Source organism: Myotis brandtii, unplaced genomic scaffold (genome assembly GCF_000412655.1).
Source record: "Myotis brandtii unplaced genomic scaffold, ASM41265v1 scaffold136, whole genome shotgun sequence".
In the NCBI taxonomy this organism is placed as follows: Eukaryota; Metazoa; Chordata; class Mammalia; order Chiroptera; family Vespertilionidae; genus Myotis; species Myotis brandtii.
The window spans coordinates 6,322,428-6,334,468 of record NW_005354829.1 but is presented as its reverse complement, the minus strand read 5'-3'; positions in this window follow the sequence as shown (position 1 = coordinate 6,334,468).

The following is a 12,041-nucleotide window of genomic DNA, read 5'->3' as shown; positions in this document are numbered from 1 at the left end:
TATAAAGGCAGCTGTTGAAGAAATTGGAACTTCAAAATCAGAAATGTATGTCATATAAAATGTTTTTATTGTGGTTTTTCTAAATATAGCTCCATTATTATTATTATTAAAGTTAAGTTAATCAAATATTACTGCATAGATTTCTCAGCCCATTTGCAGTGAGGTATCTTCCCTTGAATTGCACATCACTATTGACCTTCCTGTCTGATAGTGTCTTAAGATAGGAAGACAAAGAAAGTTGTGTTGGAGGTCAAGGTCTATAGGCCTGACAGGCTAACTGCTTCCTCAGAGCAAGGTGATCTACCAGTGATGGCATCTATTTACAACTCTTCCTTCCTGTTTTTATTTTAGGCACTGGAAGGAGAGTTCATAGAAAGGCAATAAAACTGCTATTAATCATGTAGAAATGACCCAATGCCAGGTATCAGATATTACTCTTGTAACCTTAAAAATCTTAGCAATGGAAAGAAATACCGGCTTTTTAGTCAAGCATGCATACAAAATTTTTTAAAGCTCTAGGAGCTGTAGAAAAATGAAATAATACACTCAAAAAAATCTGCTATTTTAAAAAAATATAACCAATTCAAAATGAAATTTTGTTTTCTATTTTTGAAACCCTGTGCAGCGAGCTGGGACATTTTCTTACGAGGAAACAATGATGTCTTCAAATATTTTCATGATTATAAACAGCTGAGGGATTAGCTCTTGTTTGGGAGTCTAACAGCACCAACCAGGAAGCCAGAAAGCAGATTTTCTCAACAATTTTAAACATGATGACAAATGCAATGGGCTGCTGTGAGCCCCAGAACACCGAAATTCTCAAGTAGAGTCTAGGTTTTGCAGAGGAACCAGCTCTTTTGGTGGATTACTGGAAGCTAATATCAGATATTCCTGCCAATTCCAACTTTTGCCTAGTGGGTACTCTGATGTTCAGCTTGTCCTTTTGCTGCTTGACACAGTCGCTGCAGGAAAGAAACATCTGCACAGCATATGTTTCAAGGGACCTGGCATATATAGCATATTGTTCTTAATATGTTTGCTCTCCTTAAGCGCCATGTGTTTTAACCAAGGTCACCTCTCCGAGAAAGGTTGTTTCCCCAGGTAGGGATTTTTCCCTGAGGTTAGGGAGGGGATACAACCCCTTAACTAAGTGCCAGGCGGGTAGTTAAGCTACATAATCTTTACTCCCTGGAATGGAGATAAGAAACGCCCTAACCTTTGTAATAGAAATTGACAGGATTAAAATCGGCTGGTATAAATATAGATGTAACAAGACAATAAACATCAGATCCTGATCAGTTCCTAACCAGAACTCCGACCAGAACTTTGGCTGGAGATCCTGGCTAGAGGTCCTGACTAGGCTGCTGATCAACTGAAGGCTGTCTCCGTGTCATTCCTTCTTCGCCGACTCCGTCCACACCTTTGGGGACCCCTGGACCCGCTGGGGTTGGACCCCAGCAGGTACTCTGATGTTCAGCTTGTCCTTGTGGGTTATTTTCTAACCGAGTCTAAGCAGCTAGGGAACATTCAAGAGTACACTAAGGGCGATGATATTGTGGAAATAAATATATTGCTTTTTGGATCTGAACGGCATGCTGCCATTCCCTGGCTGTGTGATATTGGGAAGCTCCTTTTCTACCAAACATCACTTTCATCATCTGTGAGATCACAATTTTAATGCCTATCTGGCAAGTTCAATATGAGAAATAAATGTGACCTGGAGTGGCACCAATATAAACTAAGCTAAAAAAAAATGGGGTGTTATTCTTGGACTCCCCATCCACATAATCTTCTAATTCCTAAACCAAACAAATGAACAAGGTCTGTCAGCATTACCTTCAAATTATATTCCAAATGCAGACACCTCACTCTATCTCCTCAGTGTTATCACATTAGTCCAACCACCACCAACCTCCTGAAGGACAGAATTAGGCTCTTATGTGGTCGCTCTGCTTCCACTTTGCTCCCTCAGTCACAGCATTTTATTCATGATCTCCAGAGTGGATCTCTTAAAAATACAAATAAAATACCACACTCAAACCCTGCTTAGAACCCTCCTGGGAATTTCCATCTTATTCGGAAACAACAACAGACTTCGCTTCCTGGCCTACAAGTTCCTGCAGATCCTTGAATATTCCCCTTCCTCACTCTGTCCTGTCACAGTGGCCCTTGCTTCTCCTTGAATGGAGAAATAGTGCTTGCCTTCAGGCCTCTGCTCAGGCTGTCCCTTTGCTTGAAAAACGCTTCCCCTAGATCTCCCATCAAGCCTTTCTTGTCATTTAAGTCTTCCCTAGGCTCTAATTTAGAAGAGCTACCCCCCAATAGCTTTCTATTAAATTACCCTGTTTTACTTTCTTCTTAATGGTTACCACTGACTGCAAATACCTCATTTTCCTACATTTTGGTTCATTCTCTCTCTCTCTCTCTCTCTCTCTCTCTCTCTCTCTCCTACTGAAATGTAGACTCCCTAAGGGTGCGGGTTTGTTCCACTCATCATTACATTTACAACCAAGGACATAGAGCTTCTCAAAAAGTGTAGGATAAATGAATACATAAATCCTCTACTATGTTTGACACAGAATAAATGTTCAATTAGGATTATTGTCATATATCATTCTATTCAATTTTCAGCAGGTGATTCTACTTCAGGCAGAAGAAGTGTAGGTGTCCCAGTATCTAATATCACTTGGAAAATTAAAAAGTAAATTTAGCCTTCAGAATTGACGTAATTACTTAGCACTTGGATATATGTTGTAATCTATGTGCTCATAAATCTTTGCAATTATCACTTCACACATTTATCATGAATAAGAAAGGACAATAATGCTCAATTATCTTCACTCAAAATATTTTCGTGAGTATATTATTAATGGAAATTATACATTTATTTGACCAAAAATGAAGGTAATGTGATGTCCTGGGGAAAATTCTGGTTTGAAGTTATTTCCCTGTAGACTTGTTAGGTACCACTCTTTGTTGTGTTGTTTTATTGGTTGCTTTACAATTTATAGTTTACATCTTTAACTTATCATAGTTTAACGTCAAGTGGTAATATACTTTTTCTTGCATAGAATAAGAACCTTATTTATAGTATATATTTTTTTCTTCTCTGGTATCTGTGCTATTATTGTCATACATTTAGTGTTATCCTATATAATAAAAGGCTAATATGTAAATCGACCGAACAATGGAATGACCGGTTGCTATGACATGCACTGACCACCAGGGGCAGAAGCTCAATGCAGGAGCTGCCCCTTGGTGGTCAGTGTGCTCCCACAGGGAGAGTGCTGCTCAGCCAGAAAGGCTCATGGTGGCTGGCGAGTGCAGCAGCAGTGGCGGGAGCCTCTCCCACCTCCGCAGAAGCGCTAAGGATGTCAGACTGCTGGCTAGTCTGACATTCCCCAAGGGTTCCTGGACTGCAAGAGGGTGCAGGCTGAGCTGAGGGACCCCCTCCCCCCCAATACATGAATTTCATGCATCAGGCCTTTAGTTTATGTTATAAACACCACATCATACTGTTATTTTGCTTTATATAGCAAAGATTATTTAAATAAGAAAAAAATCTTTATATTTACCCATGTACTTTCCATTTCCTGTATTCTTTTGTTTTTATTTATACATATTTCCATCTTAAATTATGTTTCTTCTGTTTACAGTGCCTCTTTTAGCATTTATTGTGGTAAAGGTCTGCTGGTAATAAATTATTTCAGCGTTTCTATGCCTCAACCATCATTATTTCATCTTCTTTTTAGAATCTGTTTACAGTGCCTCTTTTAGCATTTATTGTGGTAAGGTCTGCTGGTAATAAATTATTTCAGCTTTTCTATGCCTCAACCATCATCATTTCATCTTCTTTTTAGAAATACAATTTTTTTTATATTTTATTGATTTTTTACAGAGAGGAAGGGAGAGAGATAGAGAGTTAGAAACATCGATGAGAGAGAAACATCGATCAGCCGCCTCCTGCACATCTCCTACTGGGGATGTGCCCGCAACCCAGGTACATGCCCTTGACCGGAATCGAACCCGGGACCCTTGAGTCCGCAGGCCGACGCTCTATCCACTGAGCCAAACCGGTTTCGGCTAGAAATACAATTTTTATGAGTATAAATTCTTATCATATATATATATTGTACACTAAAGTTCCAAACTGTTTTGTACTTTACATTATTTCTGACCAGAAATCAGTTACCTTTATCTTTGCTCTTCTATACATGAGTCTTTCACTAACTGCTTTAATTTATTTGTTCTTTATAACTTATTTTAAGCAATTAATCACGATTGGCTTTAGCATACTTTACATTTTTGTGTTTTGAGCTCATTGAGCTTCTGTCTATAGTTTTCACCAAATTTTGAAAAAAAAATTCACCATTAATTGTACAATACTATACATTTTTTCTGTCACCCTCTATTTACTTTGGAGACTCCAATTTCACATATGTTGGCCACATTAAGTTTTTCTAAGGTTCACTAGTTTTTTCATGTTATTTTCCCCTGAGTTTCATTTGGATATTGTCATTTACCATGCTTTCTTTTGCAATGTCTGATCTGGGATTAATCCCATTCAGTGTAGTTTTCATCTCAGACATGGTAGATTTCAGCTAGAGAAATTTAATGTAAGTCCTCTTTAAAAATGTTTCTCGTGTGTCTACTTTAGATGTTTAGTCTTCCTTGTAGCTTCTTGAGTCCATAGAATACAGTTATAATAACTTTTCTCAATGTTCTTGCTAATTGATTCTATAATTTGTGTCATTTCTGCTTCAGTTGTAATTGGCTGACATTTTTTCTCATTCTGGGTTGTATATTCCTGTTTCTTTGCATGCATGCCTGGTAATTTTTGATAAAACATCAGACATTGTGAATTTCACCTTTTTGGATACTGAGCATTGTTTTAATATTATTGATCTGTGTTCTGTCACACAGTTAACTGACTTGGCATTGGTCTGGTCATTTTGGTTTTAGGCTTCATTAGTCAAGATGCGAGTACCATTAAGTTCAGAGTTAATTTTTTTCTTCTCAGGACTCTAACTGATGCCACATGAATTATGAACCGTTTCACTTTGGCTCTTAGGAACAGGAACTATTCCTGGCCCTCTGATATCCAGGCACTGTTTGTTTGTTTGTTTGTTTTTTCTAATTTTAGGGGGTTCTTTTTTGGCATAAAGTTTTTGATTACACATATGTGCTAACTGGTAGTCAAATGAACATTTAAAGGAGTTCCTCTATGGATATCTGTAGTTTTCTCTCTGTGAAGATCTCTTCCCTCCCATGCTCTCTTCTGTGAATTCTAACTGCCTTAGCTGCCTTGAACTTTCAGCTCTATAGCCTTAATTCAAAGGGTCTGGATTCTGTCTGGATTCCTATTGTCTGCACTATGTCCTGGAAACTTCCCACAATCAGTAATTAGGGCTCATCTCATTTGTTTCTCCTCTTTCAGGAATAACTGTCTTTCATTTCCTAATGTCAACTGTTTTGTGAAATGATTTCTTATATTTCATCCAGCTTTTTATTTTATCTCCCAAGGCAGGAAGTTAAATCTTATCCCCGTTTCTCCATCTCTATCAAATTAAACATCAACTGTAAAGCTCACTTTTAATAGGTTTTTGTAAAAATTTAATAAAACTAGTGATCATATACAGAAGATTCAAGAAACCTAAATAACATGACAAATACTCACTCATTATATCCCAAGATTCTAGCAACTAAGAAAACAGGACTAGAGGCAAAAAAAATTGAAATAGTGAAGGAAGCAGCATAATGAATTATTAAAAAAAAACAACACACAAAATAAGGTTTGGAAACACAACCATACTTAAGAAGACAAAACGTCTAGAACAAGGGGAGGATTATAAAATCAACTGGGTGAGAAGGGGACATTGGTATTCCTAGGAGGCACAATGAATATTTTCCCTCAGCACTCACAGCAGCAGCAGATTCACCATGGCCCATTGGTTTCCACTGGCATATTTAGTTCTTGCCTATTCTTAATTGGCATTCTTCCACTACCTACAGATGCACATAGAGAATCAGGCTACCACTGGACAGCTGGCTCAGACAGCTGGAGCCATAGTTAACAGGTAACTGAAGCAAGGAGTTGTTTACATGGTCTTAGTTGTTTTCCCTTTCCTGCTGACTTGACCGTGAATTATTGCTGGGGCACATTCATTGCACTTGGCGCACTATAATCTGTAAATATATAACAATAGATTTATTTGTCCTATTATAAGATTAGTTCTGCTTTCACTGATCTACCATCTTGTGGAAACATCTTAATTCCTGTGTGAAACAGGTTGCTTGCTCCCATAAAATAATACTTAAGATTATAATTATTCATTTAGTTATTTCACAAATATTTCTTAGGAATCTAATTTCTTGATATTTTAACTATTACTGACTTTTGCTAATTCCAGGCCTTGATAACTTGAAGCATAATTAATTAATGTTGTCATTCTCTTTCTATCCTGGTAGAGACTGTTTAGTCAAAAGAAAATTTAATACTCTCAAAAGAGTAACATGGCAGATTTTATTTTTACTTTATGTTGCAGAGACACATATCAGTTATTTCTGACTGAAAACAAATCTATTGCCAGAGTGACAGTTTAGGAAACACCTTTAAAGATAAAAACACTCCTTGCCTAGAAATATATGTAATCCACATATATTTACAATAATCATTGTGTCATAAATGTATCTACTCTTGGTGGAAAGAGTCTCAAATTGCTTTAAAGCCCTATTTCCCATATTTAAAATTTTACCTGCCTATTCTATACTTCCCTTGATCCACACATTTGATACTATGGGGTTTTGTGTGTTTTATTCAGGCCATAGATATAATGGCTATAACATGATATAAATGTTATACAGGAGTCAGCCCTACCGTGATGACTAAATCTTATATTTGATCTGCATTTATTTCTTTATCTTCATCCTTTTATTTTCCATTGCCTACCTTACCTGTAAATTTAGGCTCATATGGACACCAAATTATATGATTTTTATTCTCAAACATAGGCCTAGAGAATTTAAAAATGTTTTCAGCTTCTAGAAAAGAATCATTGGTATGCTGGTAATCTTGTTGGTAAATGGGAATTTCCTCAACTTCATAAAGAGCATTCACAAAAAATCCCTACAACTAACACTATATTTAATGGCAAAAGATTGAATGCTTTCTTCTTATATTAAGAGCAAGACAAAAATGCCCACCTTCACCATTCTTTATCAACATAGTTTGGAACTTCTAACCAATAAAGCAAGAAAAAGGAAAAATAGGGTATGCAGATTGGAAAGAAATAAAATTGTCCCTATTTGCAGATAGCACAGTTGGCCATGTAGAAAATCTCAAGAAATGTACAAAAACACCCCATGAAACTCCCTATAACTTCTTTTTTATTGTTGATATTATTACATACATCCTCACTCCACCCCCTTTGCCCAGCTCCACCCAGCCCTCCCCCCTTCCCCTGGCTATCACTATACTGTTGTCTGTGTCTATGGGTTATGCCTATATACACTTTGACTAATCCCTGAGTTCATCAAGGTTGTAGGATAAAGGACCAAATCACAAAACTCAATTGCATTTTTATATATCAACAATGAACATATGCAAACAAAAATAAAAAATACAATACCATTTACAATTGCTCAAAAAATAAAATACTTAGGTATAAATCTAATGTGATATATACAGGATTTGTATATGAAAACCAATAATTTTGAAGGGGAAAAACATATAAAAGAAATCTAAATAACTAGGGAGAAATACCGTGCACATAGATTGTATGAGTCAATATAGTAACGATGTCAGTTCTTCACAAATTGATATATAGGATTAATGCAATTCTAATCAAGGTACCAGCAAGATTTCCTGTAGAAAATTTATACAGAAATACAAGGGATCTAGAATAGAAAGACTATTTTGAAAAAGAAAAAGTAAAGTTGGAGGAATTACTTACTCAATTTCAAAACTTAAATAGTAACAATGAAAATGAATTTGTGGTATTGGTGAATAGATGCAAATCAAATAATGGAACAGAATATCCAGAAATAAAGCAACACAAATATGTGCTACTGATTTCAATGAAGACAAATAATCAGTGAAAGAGAGGAAGGATAGCCTTTTAACAATACTGCAATTGGACAGCCATAGGGCAATAAAGAAAACATAAGAGAAAAAGAAAAAGAATTCTTACCTAATTTTACAACTGACACAAAAATGAACTCAACGTGAATCATGTAATTAAATAAAAAATTGTACATATTTTGAAAAATAACAGGAGAAAATCTTTCAGATTTGAACTTAGGCAATAGTTTATAGATTTTGCACCAAAATAATATATATTCTGTAAAATTAAAAAGTGGAAACTTGGACTTTATCAAAGCTTAAAACATTGCTCTGAAAGAGAATATAAAGAGGCAAGCTACAAAATGGATGAAAAGATTTGCAAATTTCATATAAGACAAAGGACTAGAATCTAGAATACATAAAGACCTCTCAAAACTCAACAGTAAAAAGATAAACACTCCAATTAGAAAATGGGCAAACTACAGTAAGACATTTCAATGAAAGAGATATACAAATGGCAGATAAGCACATGAGAAAATGCTCAATATTAGATAAGCACATTAGAAAAATGCTAATTAAACACAAATGAAATATCACTACAATCTGATCAGAATGGCTAAAATAGAAACTAGTGATAATATCAAATACCGGCAAGGATTCAGAGAAGCGTGATCACGCGTACATCACTGCTGGCAATGTATAATGGCGTGATCATACTGAAAAAGTTTGACAGTGTCTTAGTAAAAAATTGAACATGCAACTACCACACGACCCAGCAATTCGACTCCTAAGCTTTTACCCAGAAAAATGAAGATTCATGTTCACACAAAAACCTGCACATGCATGGTTATAGTAAGTCTAGTTGTAATAACTCAAAGCTGTAAATAATTAAACGAAATGTGGTACATCCATACCATGAAATGCTATGCAGCATAAAATCAAAAACACAATTATTGATACCTGTAAGAACCTGGATAAATATCAAAGGAATTATAGTGATGAAAAAAGTTTTATGTTATACGATCAAATTTCTACAGTATTCATGATAGTGATTACATAGAGTTAAGGAGAGGGCGAAGACGGAGGAAGTGGGCAACATGAGGGATCCTTGAAGTGATAAATTACTATATTTTCATTGGGTTGGTGTCAATATTCTGGTTGTGATATCATACTATAATTTTCAAATTATATCATTAGGGAAAACTAGTAAAAAGGGTAGCATTTCTTTCAACTGCATGAGAATATACAATTATGTCAAAATAAGAAGTTCATTAAAATGAAACAGTTCACTTTAAATTGCTTTTTCTTAAATCAAGAGGAAAGTTAACATAGATTTAAAAATTACAAGAAAAGATATGTGAAAATAGATCTTTGCTTTCAATTATGAAAAGCAGGTCGGTGGGAACCCAGACTATGTCAGAAAGGCCTAGAAAGCACAAAGAATAGACTCACTATATTTTTTTGCAATGGTAGAAAAACGTCTGTAAAGATTGTGAAATATTAGCTTGTTCTTTAAAAAAAATAAATGGAACAAGTGGACAATTACTTTTGTGAATGATTTCAATTCCACTTAGGACTTGGGCTAAGGTGACCTCCTGAAGCTCTTATCAGTTCTAGGAATTTCATGTCTAGCAGCTTTTACTTTTACTATAGAAAAAAAATGGCTAATATAATTAATCTTGGAACAATACCAAATAGCATTTCAGTGACAAAAAATCATGATGCTTTTTAAAGGTCTGACATGAAATAGAAAAGAATGGCTTTTTCCCCCAGGAAATATTATTCACGATTTCCTGTAAAATAGTCACTTTTACTGATAATGCATTTTAAGAAAGATTTTACAATTTTGACTATGTTATAGAGGTTTTTACTAGGAGCTGTGGTAGAATGAAGTGTTAAAAAAACAACAGTTTTTGTTCCCAACTATTTCACTACATGTAAGTACCTAATTAATAAGGTTAAAAGATAGAAAAAGTTGTGTTAAATGCTAATAAAAACAGTAATGTCTTTAAAAACAAAGAAGCAATGCAATTTTATGATTTCCCCTACTCACTATGTCAATCTCATTCAGGCTGCTAAACCAAAAATATCATAATATGTAAATGACAAAATAAAAAAGAAAGATTATAGGCAAATGTAATCAACTAGGGAATTCATTAGGTAGTGTGAGTGGCAGGAAGAGAGAACTCATATAGTTTGTATAGAATTTTTCAGTTATGGCAGAGGATTGAAAAGTAGGTTTTTAGATTTAAAAAGCCCATGGTGCTGGGAAGATGGTGTGGTCTTTAGCTCATTTAAGGAAAAGAAAATGAACAAAAAATACTGAATTCTGAATTGGACACATTTGGCGTGTGGGCAGCAGGTTGGCACATTCATTTGTAGATGTAAATGAGGAAACCCTCAAAATAAAGAGAGAAAGCTATAAAATACATAGTGCGATGCTTAGTGAGAAAACTTCTTTGGTAAATGTTGAAATTGAAAGAGTTCATAGAGGAAAATATAGACTAAAAGGAAGTAGAAAGTTTAGTATAAAAATTATAATTATTCTAACGGAAAGAATAAAATCTCTTTGAATACATTTTACAGGAAAATCAATACCAATGCCAAACAAATGACATCTATTTAGAACATCATGTTTACATTATTTTCACTGTGTTTCACATATACAAATTAAACACTTTAAATGTTTGGAATATTATAGGCATTCAAATAAAGTTATTTAATAAATGGGAGTTTTAATAAATATTTAATTATAGTCCTACTAGAAAAGAGAGTCCAGTATTTAAATATAACACAGGGGCATATATGCTTGAATTAATACTAAATGGCAAATATATAAGTGGAGACGGGTTATTATCTCTATTTTCATAGGGTGAAATATATGTAATATTATTTACTGAAAAAATCTTCTTATCACTATTTTGTGTTCATCAATATGGAGAATATCTGCCCTTATGTTATACTTCTCTGTATTTAAAATGTGTTTCATTCATTTGGCAAAAGCTACTTAATTAACAATAACTATATCATATGGCTCAACAGGATCATCAAGTTTTCAGTCTAGTCAGTCTGACAAATCATATCAAATCTACAATCCTATATAACAAAGAGCTAATATGCAAATGGTCATCATGCCCTCACTCCTCAGACACTTAACACTGGGGAGAGAGGAATGGGGACCAGCCAGGCACAAATGACCTCACAAGAGAGGAATGGGACCATCCAGGCTGCGGCCCTGGAGAGGGACAAGCTGCCCACCCCGCAGTCCTGGGCGCCTGCAGCTGAAGCCTGGGCAAAGCCGCCCGCCCACTGTCCCCTGCGGCTGCGGATGGCCCAGGTGAAGCCTGTCCAGGTTCTGGGTGCCTGCAGCTAGCCAGAGGAAGGGAAGCCCGGGTCCTGGGTGCCTGCGACTGGCCGGAGGAGGGAATCCTGGGTCCTGGGTCCGGGATGAGGTAGAGGCAATTAGGGGCAATCAGGCCAGCAGGGGAGCAGTTAGGGGTGATCAGGTAGGCAGGCAAGTGAGCGGTTAGGAGCCAGTGGTCCCAGATTGTGAGAGGCAGTTGGACATCCCACGAGGGGTCCCAGATTGGAGAGGATGCAGGCCAGGCTGAGGGACACCCCTGCCCGCTGTGCACAAATTTCATGCACCGGGTCTCTAGTTTTAATATAATAATTTATGGCTTACAAATAAAATAACATGAGCCACAGGATTCTACAATTATATTGTTTAATGCATAGGAATAATATATTATTTGTCCTGTGTATTGGGAGAAGCCCTTGGCTCAACAATGCTCCTCAATCTATTTTGCCAGTGTATTACAATAGCAGAGGAGACCCTAAATTAGGGAATTCAGCTTAAAACAAATTTATTTAAAGAGTAAGCATAAAAATTCATATAATTATGTAAACACTACAAAAATATTTTGTAGCATAAAAATAGTACTTTAAATTATGTATTTTCCAAAAAAAAATGTTTCAA